This window comes from Bombina bombina, chromosome 4 (genome assembly GCF_027579735.1).
Source record: "Bombina bombina isolate aBomBom1 chromosome 4, aBomBom1.pri, whole genome shotgun sequence".
NCBI classification, from domain to species: Eukaryota; Metazoa; Chordata; class Amphibia; order Anura; family Bombinatoridae; genus Bombina; species Bombina bombina.
Genome location: NC_069502.1, coordinates 54,163,976 through 54,176,203, shown reverse-complemented (window position 1 = coordinate 54,176,203; position 12,228 = coordinate 54,163,976).

The following is a 12,228-nucleotide window of genomic DNA, read 5'->3' as shown; positions in this document are numbered from 1 at the left end:
AGGATTTTCACAAAGGTACTAGGGTCCCTTCTAGCGGTTCTAAGACCGAGGGGCATTGCAGTAGTACCTTACTTGGACGACATTCTAATACAAGCGTCGTCCCTGTCAAAAGCAAAGGCTCATACAGACATTGTTCTGGCCTTTCTCAGATCACACGGATGGAAGGTGAACATAGAAAAAAGTTATCTGTCTCCGTCAACAAGAGTTCCCTTCTTGGGAACAATAATAGATTCCTTAGAAATGAGGATTTTTCTGACAGAGGTCAGAAAGTCAAAACTTCTAAGCACTTGTCAAGTTCTTCATTCTGTTCCACGTCCTTCCATAGCGCAGTGCATGGAAGTAGTAGGGTTGATGGTTGCAGCAATGGACATAGTTCCTTTTGCACGAATTCATCTAAGACCATTACAACTGTGCATGCTCAAACAGTGGAATGGGGACTATACAGACTTGTCTCCAATGATTCAAGTAGATCAGAAGACCAGAGATTCACTCCGTTGGTGGCTGACCCTGGACCATCTATCCCAGGGAATGAGCTTCCGCAGACCAGAGTGGGTCATTGTCACGACCGACGCCAGTCTAGTGGGCTGGGGCGCTGTCTGGGAATCCCTGAAAGCTCAGGGGCTATGGTCTCGGGAAGAGTAGTAAAACGAAGGAATGGATACAGTGCCAAAAGGCCTAGGGATGGATATACAAACTGCCACTCGTTAAAAGTACAGATTTATTACAATCAGATAAAAAACAATAAATGACATAAAGGAAGAAATGAAATAAAATCAAATAGTAATATATAGAGAGTGGAATAATGTCTATAAAATAAGCACTGGGTCTAAGGCGAACAATATAGACCAAATGTTTAGAAATTCATTAATATCATAAAATTACTCTCAGACGCAAAAGCTGCCTAACATGCTGATAATCAACGAGGTGTATGATTATCTAGGAATGACCATGCCAGCTGAGCACTCAGTTGGTGGGAAAGCTAATATGTGGGGCTGCTAGTCAGATGATAAAGTGTGTCAGTTATGGATCCATAGTGTGGTATGCGCAGTGGTGAAATGTCAGGGAGGTGCGTATAGGATAATGTGAGTGATCCCAAATACAGAACCAGCCTTGGTTCAAATGCTTAGAAGCAACCAATGGACAAACACAATAAGAAAAATACAATGAGAGAAATAAAAAACTCGCAAGATAAATACAGAAATAGTGAGGGGAGACCTTGGAGGGGAATAATTAGTGTCCCAAAAAAAGTGCCGAGTGATAGCTAGTAACACAGGAGACTCTGACACAACTCAAAAAAGTCTAAAACTGCTCCAAAAAACCAGAGAACAAAAAGTACTAATGTGACAAATCCAAAAAATGTTGTAAAAAATCCAAAAATGATGTTCAACAAAGGGTGATAGAGAACAATGTTAGTGAAAATTGAAAAAAAGATAAAAACGGTAAAAATAAAAGTTAATTTGTAATCCAAGTGTAATCAAATAAAATAAGAGGTAATCCAAGTGATATCACATCAAAACATAAAAACGAAATCCAAGTCTTATCACATCAAAGCAAAAAGATGAAGATTAGAATCCTAAGTGGTTTAACAAGGAAAAAAGGTGTACAAGAAAAAAGGTGTACAAGAAAATCCCAGGGATCCCAATGTAACTTTTGGCAATCAGCTGCTCTTTGTAACGTCCCTAGTAGATTCCTGTAACCCAGATATAAAACATAGCGTAATACAGTTAAAAATATAATAATCACAGTAGAAAGATGCTTACCAAAGGGTCTATGCGTTTCGGTCCTCAATAGACCTTTCTCAACCTGTCTCGGGAAAAGTCTCTTCTCCCGATAAACATTCTGGAACTAAGAGCGATCTTCAATGGTCTCAGGGCTTGGCCTCAGCTAGCAAAGGCCAGATTCATAAGATTCCAATCAGACAACATGACGACCGTTGCGTATATCAATAATCAGGGGGGAACAAGGAATTCCCTGTCGATGAAAGAAGTGATCAAAATAATTCAATGGGCGGAGGATCACTCCTGCCACCTATCTGCGATCCACATCCCAGGTGTGGAAAACTGGGAAGCGGATTATCTGAGTCGTCAGACATTCCATCCGGGGGAGTGGGAACTCCACTCGGAGATCTTTGCCCAACTAACTCAATTATGGGGCATTCCAGACATGGATCTGATGGCGTCTCGTCAGAACTTCAAGGTTCCTTGCTACGGGTCCAGATCCAGGGATCCCAAGGCGACTCTAGTAGATGCACTAGTAGCACCTTGGACCTTCAACCTAGCTTATGTATTTCCACCGTTTCCTCTCATTCCCAGGCTGGTAGCCAGGATCAAACAGGAGAGGGCCTTGGTGATCTTGATAGCTCCTGCGTGGCCACGCAGGACTTGGTATGCAGACCTGGTGAATATGTCATCGGTTCCACCATGGAAGCTACCTTTGAGACAGGACCTTCTTGTTCAGGGTCCATTCGAACATCCAAATCTGGTCTCCCTCCAGCTGACGGCTTGGAGATTGAACGCTTTATTCTATCAAAGCGTGGGTTTTCAGATTCTGTGATAGATACTCTGGTTCAGGCCAGAAAACCGGTAACTAGAAAGGTTTACCATAAAATATGGAAAAGATATATCTGTTGGTATGAATCCAAAGGATTCCCATGGAATAAGATAAAAATTCCTAAGATTCTCTCCTTTCTACAAGAAGGTTTGGAGAAAGGATTATCTGCAAGTTCTCTAAAGGGACAGATCTCTGCTTTATCTGTCTTAACTATTTCTTCTGCTAGAAGAGTTTCAGAGTTATCTGCTCTGCAGTGTTCTCCGCCCTATCTGGTGTTCCATGCAGATAAGGTGGTTTTGCGTACTAAGCCTGGTTTTCTTCCAAAGGTTGTTTCTAACAAGAATATTAACCAGGAGATAGTTGTACCTTCTTTATGTCCGAATCCAGTTTCAAAGAAGGAACGTTTGTTACACAATTTGGACGTAGTCCGTGCTCTAAAATTCTATTTAGAGGCTACAAAAGATTTCAGACAAACATCTTCTTTGTTTGTTGTCTATTCTGGTAAAAGGAGAGGTCAAAAAGCGACTTCTACCTCTCTTTCCTTTTGGCTTAAAAGCATCATCCGATTGGCTTATGAGACTGCCGGACGGCAGCCTCCTGAAAGAATCACAGCTCACTCCACTAGGGCTGTGGCTTCCACATGGGCCTTCAAGAACGAGGCTTCTGTTGACCAGATATGTAAGGCAGCGACTTGGTCTTCACTGCACATTTTTGCCAAATTTTACAAATTTGATACTTTTGCTTCTTCGGAGGCTATTTTTGGGAGAAAGGTTTTGCAAGCCGTGGTGCCTTCCGTTTAGGTAACCTGATTTGCTCCCTCCCTTCATCCGTGTCCTAAAGCTTTGGTATTGGTTCCCACAAGTAAGGATGACGCTGTGGACCGGACACACCAATGTTGGAGAAAACAGAATTTATGCTTACCTGATAAATTACTTTCTCCAATGGTGTGTCCGGTCCACGGCCCGCCCTGGTTTTTTAATCAGGTCTGATGAATTATTTTCTCTAACTACAGTTACCACGGTACCATATGGTTTCTCCTATATTTTTCCTCCTGTCCGTCGGTCGAATGACTGGGGTGGGCGGAGCCTAGGAGGGACTATATGGCCAGCTTTGCTGGGACTCTTTGCCATTTCCTGTTGGGGAAGAGATATTCCCACAAGTAAGGATGACGCCGTGGACCGGACACACCGTTGGAGAAAGTAATTTATCAGGTAAGCATAAATTCTGTTTTTTTGTAACTTAGTTCTTTTTTATTTTTTGTACTTTAGTTAGTTTATTTAATTGTATTTATTTGTAGGAATTGTATTTAATTTATTTATTGATAGTGTAGTGTTAGGTTTAATTGTAGATAATTGTAGGTATTTTATTTAATTTATTTATTGATAGTGTAGTGTTAGGTTTAATTGTAACTTAGGTTAGGATTTATTTTACAGGTAATTTTGTAATTATTTTAACTATTTTAGCTATTAAATAGTTCTTAACTATTTAATAGCTATTGTACCTGGTTAAAATAAATACAAAGTTACCTGTAAAATAAATATTAATCCTAAAATAGCTATAATATAATTATAATTTATATTGTAGCTATATTAGGGTTTATTTTACAGGTAAGTATTTAGCTTTAAATAGGATTAATTTATTTAATAAGAGTTAATTTATTTTGTTAGATTTAAATTATATTTAACTTAGGGGGGTGTTAGTGTTAGGGTTAGACTTAGCTTTAGGGGTTAATACATTTATTAGAATAGTGGTGAGCTCCAGTCAGCAGATTAGGGGTTAATGTTTGAAGTTAGGTGTCGGCGATGTTAGGGAGGGCAGATTAGGGGTTAATACTATTTATTATAGGGTTAGTGAGGCGGATTAGGGGTTAATAACTTTATTATAATAGCGGTGCGGTCCGCTCGGCAGATTAGGGGTTAATAAGTGTAGTTAGATAGAGGCGACGTTGTGGGCGGCAGATTAGGGGTTAATAAATATAATATAGGGGTCAGCGATGTTAGGGCAGCAGATTAGGGGTACATAGGGATAATGTAGGTTGCGGGGGTGTACGGAGCAGCAGATTAGGGGTTAAAAATATTATGCAGGGGTCAGCGATAGCGGGGGCGGCAGAATAGGGGTTAATAAGTGTAAGGTTAGGGGTGTTTAGACTCGGGGTACATGTTAGAGTGTTAGGTGCAGACGTAGGAAGTGTTTCCCCATAGGAAACAATGGGGCTGCATTAGGAGCTGAACGTGGCTTTTTTGCAGGTGTTAGGTTTTTTTTCAGCTCAAACAGCCCCATTGTTTCCTATGGGGATATCGTGCACAAGCACGTTTTTTAAGCTGGCCGCGTCCGTAAGCAACTCTGGTATCGAGAGTTGCAGTGGCGTTAAATATGCCTGTACGCTCCCTTTTTGGAGCCTAACGCAGCCATTCTGTGAACTCTCAATACCAGAGTTATTTAAAAGGTGCGGCCAGAATAAAGCCAGTGTTAGCTACGCGGGTCGTTACCGACAAAACTCTAAATCTAGCCGTAAGAATCTTATCAAGTCAAACTCAGCGGAGCTTGATAAATGTCAATATCTTCACATTTACATTTCATGTTATTGATGATGGTGATATGTTCAATATCTTTTTTTTATTATTTAGTGAGATTTAATTGTCAATAAAAAGGGCCATTTTTGGCATAGGCAGCTCCATCTTGTTTTGTTGGTCTGAGCACAAGCAGATGAGGTGCCGATATTGTTATCTTTTAAAAGATGTGTTTTCCATTCAATTTGCAATTGTTAAAGGGACAGTCCATTCCAAAATAAACTTTCATGATTCAGATAGGGCATGTCATTTTAAAAAAACCTTCCAATTTACTTTTATCACAAAATTTGCATTGTTCTCTTGGTATTCTTAGTTGAAAGCTAAACCTAGGAAGGCTCATATGCTAATTTTTTAGACCTTGAAGGCTGCCTCTAATCCATTTTGACAGCTTTTCACTCACGACTAGGGGGCATTAGTTCATGTGTGTCATATAGATAACACTGAGCTCACTCACGTAAAGTTACCTAGGAGTCAGCACTGATTGGCTAAAATGCAAGTCTGTCAAAATAACTGAAATAAGGGGCAGTTTGCATAAGCTTAGATACAAGGTAATTACAGAGGTAAAATGTGTATTATTATAACTGTGTTGGATATGCAAAACTGGGAAATGGGTAATAAAGGGATTATCTATCTTTTTAAACAACAAAGATTCTGGTGTTGACTGTCCCTTTTAAGTATTTATCAAGTGCCTTTGGCTGTTAAATTCAATGGGATTCATTTATCATCACGTGGTGGACAGGGGCAGACATATTTGCCCCTGTGCACCTGGCATCTCCTCTGGCAGGCCCACATTTACCATTGCACACAAGTGCCCCCTGCCTGCCCACAGCCAATCACGCACGGGCATGATCTATTAATCTTGCTGATCGGAAAAGATCGGGGAGTTTAAATTCGCCACCTAAGAGGTAGAGAATAGGCAAGGGAAGAGGGTCTAATGACCGCTGCTTGATAAATCCTGACTGCAGGTTTGACGCTTGTGCAATCCTGCAGTCAAAGGGAGGAGAAGGGCTTAATAAATCGAGCCCAATTAGTATATTTCAATATTTATTTGATAATTTGTGGTTGGATAGATTCTGATTACCAAAACCTTTGTTGTCAATTAATTATATGGGTAAATTTTCCAATATACATTCTGCATCAATATTTTTCCAGTACAGAAATGGTGTTATTGACTGCATTGTTATTGTTTCAATGTTAAAAAAAGGCCTATCAAGCGCCATAAAGCAGCCTATAGTGATGTCCCGAACTGTTCGCCCGCGAACGGTTCACAGCGAACATAGCTTGTTCGCGTTCGCGTTTGTGGGCGAACACATGGCGATGTTCAATCCGCCCCTATGTGTCATCATTGTGGAAATTTTGACCCTTTATGTCACAGCCGCCTGACACATTAGAGCCAATCAACATCAGACACTCCTTCACAGACCCTCCCAGCTACTCGGAATCCGCCATTTTAGACTCATAACGACCTTGCTTTCTTAATGAGAGGACGTGTTGTGTTTCTTTCATGTAATTAACAAGAGTCCATGAGCTAGTGACGTATGGGATATACATTCCTACCAGGAGGGGCAAAGTTTCCCAAACCTTAAAATGCCTATAAATACACCCCTCACCACACCCACAAATCAGTTTTACAAACTTTGCCTCCGATGGAGGTGGTGAAGTAAGTTTGTGCTAGATTCTACGTTGATATGCGCTCCGCAGCAAGTTGGAGCCCGGTTTTCCTCTCAGCGTGCAGTGAATGTCAGAGGGATGTGAGGAGAGTATTGCCTATTGAATGCAGTGATCTCCTTCTACGGGGTCTATTTCATAAGGTTCTCTGTTATCGGTCGTAGAGATTCATCTCTTACCTCCCTTTTCAGATCAACGATATACTCTTATATTTACCATTACCTCTGCTGATTCTCGTTTCAGTACTGGTTTGGCTTTCTACAAACATGTAGATGAGTGTCCTGGGGTAAGTAAGTCTTATTTTCTGTGACACTCTAAGCTATGGTTGGGCACTTTATTTATAAAGTTCTAAATATATGTATTCAAACATTTATTTGCCTTGACTCAGAATGTTCAACTTTCCTTATTTCCAGACAGTCAGTTTCATATTTGGGATTATGCTTTAATTATCATATTTTTCTTACCTCAAAAAATTTGACTTTTTTCCCTGTGGGCTGTTAGGCTCGCGGGGGCTGAAAATGCTTCATTTTATTGCGTCATTCTTGGCGCGGACTTTTTTGGCGCAAAAATTCATTTCCGTTTCCGGCGTCATACGTGTCGCCGGAAGTTGCGTCATTTTTTTGACGTTATTTTGCGCCAAAAATGTCGGCGTTCCGGATGTGGCGTCATTTTTGGCGCCAAAAGCATTTAGGCGCCAAATAATGTGGGCGTCTTATTTGGCGCCAAAAAAATATGGGCGTCGCTTTTGTCTCCACATTATTTCAGTCTCATTTTTCATTTGCTTCTGGTTGCTAGAAGCTTGATGTTTGGCATTTTTTTCCCATTCCTGAAACTGTCTTATAAGGAATTTGATCTATTTTGCTTTATATGTTGTTTTTTCTCTTACATATTGCAAGATGTCTCACGTTGCATCTGAGCCAGAAGATACTACAGGAAAACCTCTGCCTGCTGGATCTACCAAAGCTAAGTGTATCTGCTGTAAACTTTTGGTAGCTATTCCTCCAGCTGTTGTTTGTATTAAATGTCATGACAAACTTGTTAATGCAGATAATATTTCCTTTAGTGATGTACCATTGCCTGTTGCAGTTCCCTCAACATCTAAGGTGCAGAATGTTCCTGATAACATAAGAGATTTTGTTTCTGAATCCATAAAGAAGGCTTTGTCTGTTATTTCTCCTTCTAGTAAACGTAAAAAGTCTTTTAAATCTTCTCTCTCTACAGATGAATTTTTAAATGAACACCATCATTCTGATTCTTTGGACTCTTCTGGTTCAGAGGATTCTGTCTCAGAGATTGATGCTGATAAATCTTCATATTTATTTAAGATGGAATTTATTCGCTCTTTACTTAAAGAAGTACTAATTGCTTTAGAAATAGAGGATTCTAGTCCTCTTGATACTAATTCTATTCGTTTGGATAAGGTTTTTAAAGCTCCTGCGGTTATTCCAGAAGTCTTTCCTGTTCCTAATGCTATTTCTGCAGTAATTGCTAAGGAATGGGATAGATTGGGTAATTCATTTACTCCTTCTAAACGTTTTAAGCAATTATATCCTGTTCCGCCTGACAGATTAGAATTTTGGGACAAAATCCCTAAAGTTGATGGGGCTATTTCTACCCTTGCTAAACGTACTACCATTCCTACATCGGATGGTACCTCGTTTAAGGATCCTTTAGATAGAAAAATTGAATCTTTTCTAAGAAAAGCTTATCTATGTTCAGGTAATCTTCTTAGACCTGCTATATCATTGGCTGATGTTGCTGCAGCTTCAACTTTTTGGTTGGAAACTCTAGCGCAACAAGTAACAAATCGTGATTCTCATGATATTATTATTCTTCTCCAGCATGCTAATAATTTCATCTGTGATGCCATTTTTGATATTATTAGAGTTGATGTTAGATTTATGTCTCTGGCTATCTTAGCCAGAAGAGCTTTATGGCTTAAGACTTGGAATGCTGATATGGCTTCTAAATCAACTCTACTTTCCATTTCTTTCCAGGGAAACAAATTATTTGGTTCTCAGTTGGATTCTATTATTTCAACTGTTACTGGTGGGAAAGGAACTTTTTTACCACAGGATAAAAAGTCTAAAGGTAAAAACAGGGCTAACAATCGTTTTCGTTCCTTTCGTTTCAACAAAGAACAAAAGCCTGATCCTTCGTCCTCAGGAGCAGTTTCAGTTTGGAAACCATCCCCAGTCTGGAATAAATCCAAGCCTGCTAGAAAGGCAAAGCCTGCTTCTAAGTTCACATGAAGGTACGGCCCTCATTCCAGTTCAGCTGGTAGGGGGCAGGTTACGTTTTTTCAAAGAAATTTGGATCAGTTCTGTTCACAATCTTTGGATTCAGAACATTGTTTCAGAAGGGTACAGAATTGGTTTCAAGATGAGACCTCCTGCAAAGAGATTTTTTCTTTCCCATGTCCCAGTAAATCCAGTGAAAGCTCAAGCATTTCTGAATTGTGTTTCAGATCTAGAGTTGGCTGGAGTAATTATGCCAGTTCCAGTTCCGGAACAGGGGATGGGGTTTTATTCAAATCTCTTCATTGTACCAAAGAAGGAGAATTCCTTCAGACCAGTTCTGGATCTAAAATTATTGAATCGTTATGTAAGGATACCAACGTTCAAGATGGTAACTGTAAGGACTATATTGCCTTTTGTTCAGCAAGGGAATTATATGTCCACAATAGATTTACAGGATGCATATCTGCATATTCCGATTCATCCAGATCATTATCAGTTCCTGAGATTCTCTTTTCTAGACAAGCATTACCAATTTGTGGCTCTACCGTTTGGCCTTGCTACAGCTCCAAGAATTTTCACAAAGATTCTCGGTGCCCTTCTGTCTGTAATCAGAGAACAGGGTATTGTGGTATTTCCTTATTTGGACGATATCTTGGTACTTGCTCCGTCTTTACATTTAGCAGAGTCTCATACGAATCGACTTGTGTTGTTTCTTCAAGATCATGGTTGGAGGATCAATTTACCAAAAAGTTCTTTGATTCCTCAAACAAGGGTAACCTTTCTGGGTTTCCAGATAGATTCAGTGTCCATGACTTTGTCTTTAACAGACAAGAGACGTCTAAAATTGATTACAGCCTGTCGAAACCTTCAGTCTCAATCATTCCCTTCGGTAGCCTTATGCATGGAAATTCTAGGTCTTATGACTGCTGCATCGGACGCGATCCCCTTTGCTCGTTTTCACATGCGACCTCTTCAGCTCTGTATGCTGAACCAATGGTGCAGGGATTACACGAAGATATATCAATTAATATCTTTAAAACCGATTGTTCGGCACTCTCTGACGTGGTGGACAGATCACCATCGTTTAATTCAGGGGGCTTCTTTTGTTCTTCCGACCTGGACTGTAATTTCAACAGATGCAAGTCTCACAGGTTGGGGAGCTGTGTGGGGATCTCTGACGGCACAAGGAGTTTGGGAATCTCAGGAGGTGAGATTACCGATCAATATCTTGGAACTCCGTGCAGTTTTCAGAGCTCTTCAGTTTTGGCCTCTTCTGAAGAGAGAATCGTTCATTTGTTTTCAGACAGACAATGTCACAACTGTGGCATACATCAATCATCAAGGAGGGACTCACAGTCCTCTGGCTATGAAAGAAGTATCTCGAATTTTGGTTTGGGCGGAATCCAGCTCCTGTCTAATCTCTGCGGTTCATATCCCAGGTGTAGACAATTGGGAAGCGGATTATCTCAGTCGCCAAACGTTGCATCCGGGCGAATGGTCTCTTCACCCAGAGGTATTTCTTCAGATTGTTCAAATGTGGGGGCTCCCAGAGATAGATCTGATGGCCTCTCATCTAAACAAGAAACTTCCCAGGTATCTGTCCAGATCCCGGGATCCTCAGGCGGAGGCAGTGGATGCATTATCACTTCCTTGGAAGTATCATCCTGCCTATATCTTTCCGCCTCTAGTTCTTCTTCCAAGAGTAATCTCCAAGATTCTGAGGGAATGCTCGTTTGTTCTGCTAATAGCTCCGGCATGGCCTCACAGGTTTTGGTATGCGGATCTTGTCCGGATGGCATCTTGCCAACCATGGACTCTTCCGTTAAGACCAGACCTTCTGTCTCAAGGTCCTTTTTTCCATCCGGATCTGAAATCCTTAAATTTAAAGGTATGGAGATTGAACGCTTGATTCTTGGTCATAGAGGTTTCTCTGACTCCGTGATTAATACTATGTTACAGGCTCGTAAATCTGTATCTCGAGAGATATATTATAGAGTCTGGAAGACTTATATTTCTTGGTGTCTTTCTCATCATTTTTCTTGGCATTCTTTTAGAATACAGAGAATTTTACAGTTTCTTCAGGATGGTTTAGATAAGGGTTTGTCCGCGAGTTCTTTGAAAGGACAAATCTCCGCTCTTTCTGTTCTTTTTCACAGAAAGATTGCTATTCTTCCTGATATTCATTGTTTTGTACAAGCTTTGGTTCGTATAAAACCTGTCATTAAGTCAATTTCTCCTCCATGGAGTTTGAATTTGGTTTTGGGAGCTCTTCAAGCTCCTCCGTTTGAACCTATGCATTCATTGGACATTAAATTACTTTCTTGGAAAGTTTTGTTCCTTTTGGCCATCTCTTCTGCTAGAAGAGTTTCTGAATTATCTGCTCTTTCGTGTGAGTCTCCTTTTCTGATTTTTCATCAGGATAAGGCGGTGTTGCGAACTTCTTTTGAATTTTTACCTAAAGTTGTGAATTCCAACAACATTAGTAGAGAAATTGTGGTTCCTTCATTATGTCCTAATCCTAAGAATTCTAAGGAGAAATCATTGCATTCTTTGGATGTTGTTAGAGCTTTGAAATATTATGTTGAAGCTACGAAATCTTTCCGTAAGACTTCTAGTCTATTTGTTATCTTTTCCGGTTCTAGGAAAGGCCAGAAAGCTTCTGCCATTTCTTTGGCATCTTGGTTGAAATCTTTAATTCATCTTGCCTATGTTGAGTCGGGTAAAATTCCGCCTCAAAGAATTACAGCTCATTCTACTAGGTCAGTTTCTACTTCCTGGGCGTTTAGGAATGAAGCTTCGGTTGACCAGATCTGCAAAGCAGCAACTTGGTCCTCTTTGCATACTTTTACTAAATTCTACCATTTTGATGTATTTTCTTCTTCTGAAGCAGTTTTTGGTAGAAAAGTTCTTCAGGCAGCGGTTTCAGTTTGAATCTTCTGCTTATGTTTTTTGTTAAACTTTATTTTGGGTGTGGATTATTTTCAGCAGGAATTGGCTGTCTTTATTTTATCCCTCCCTCTCTAGTGACTCTTGTGTGGAAAGATCCACATCTTGGGTAGTCATTATCCCATACGTCACTAGCTCATGGACTCTTGTTAATTACATGAAAGAAAACATAATTTATGTAAGAACTTACCTGATAAATTCATTTCTTTCATATTAACAAGAGTCCATGAGGCCCACCCTTTTTTGTGGTGGTT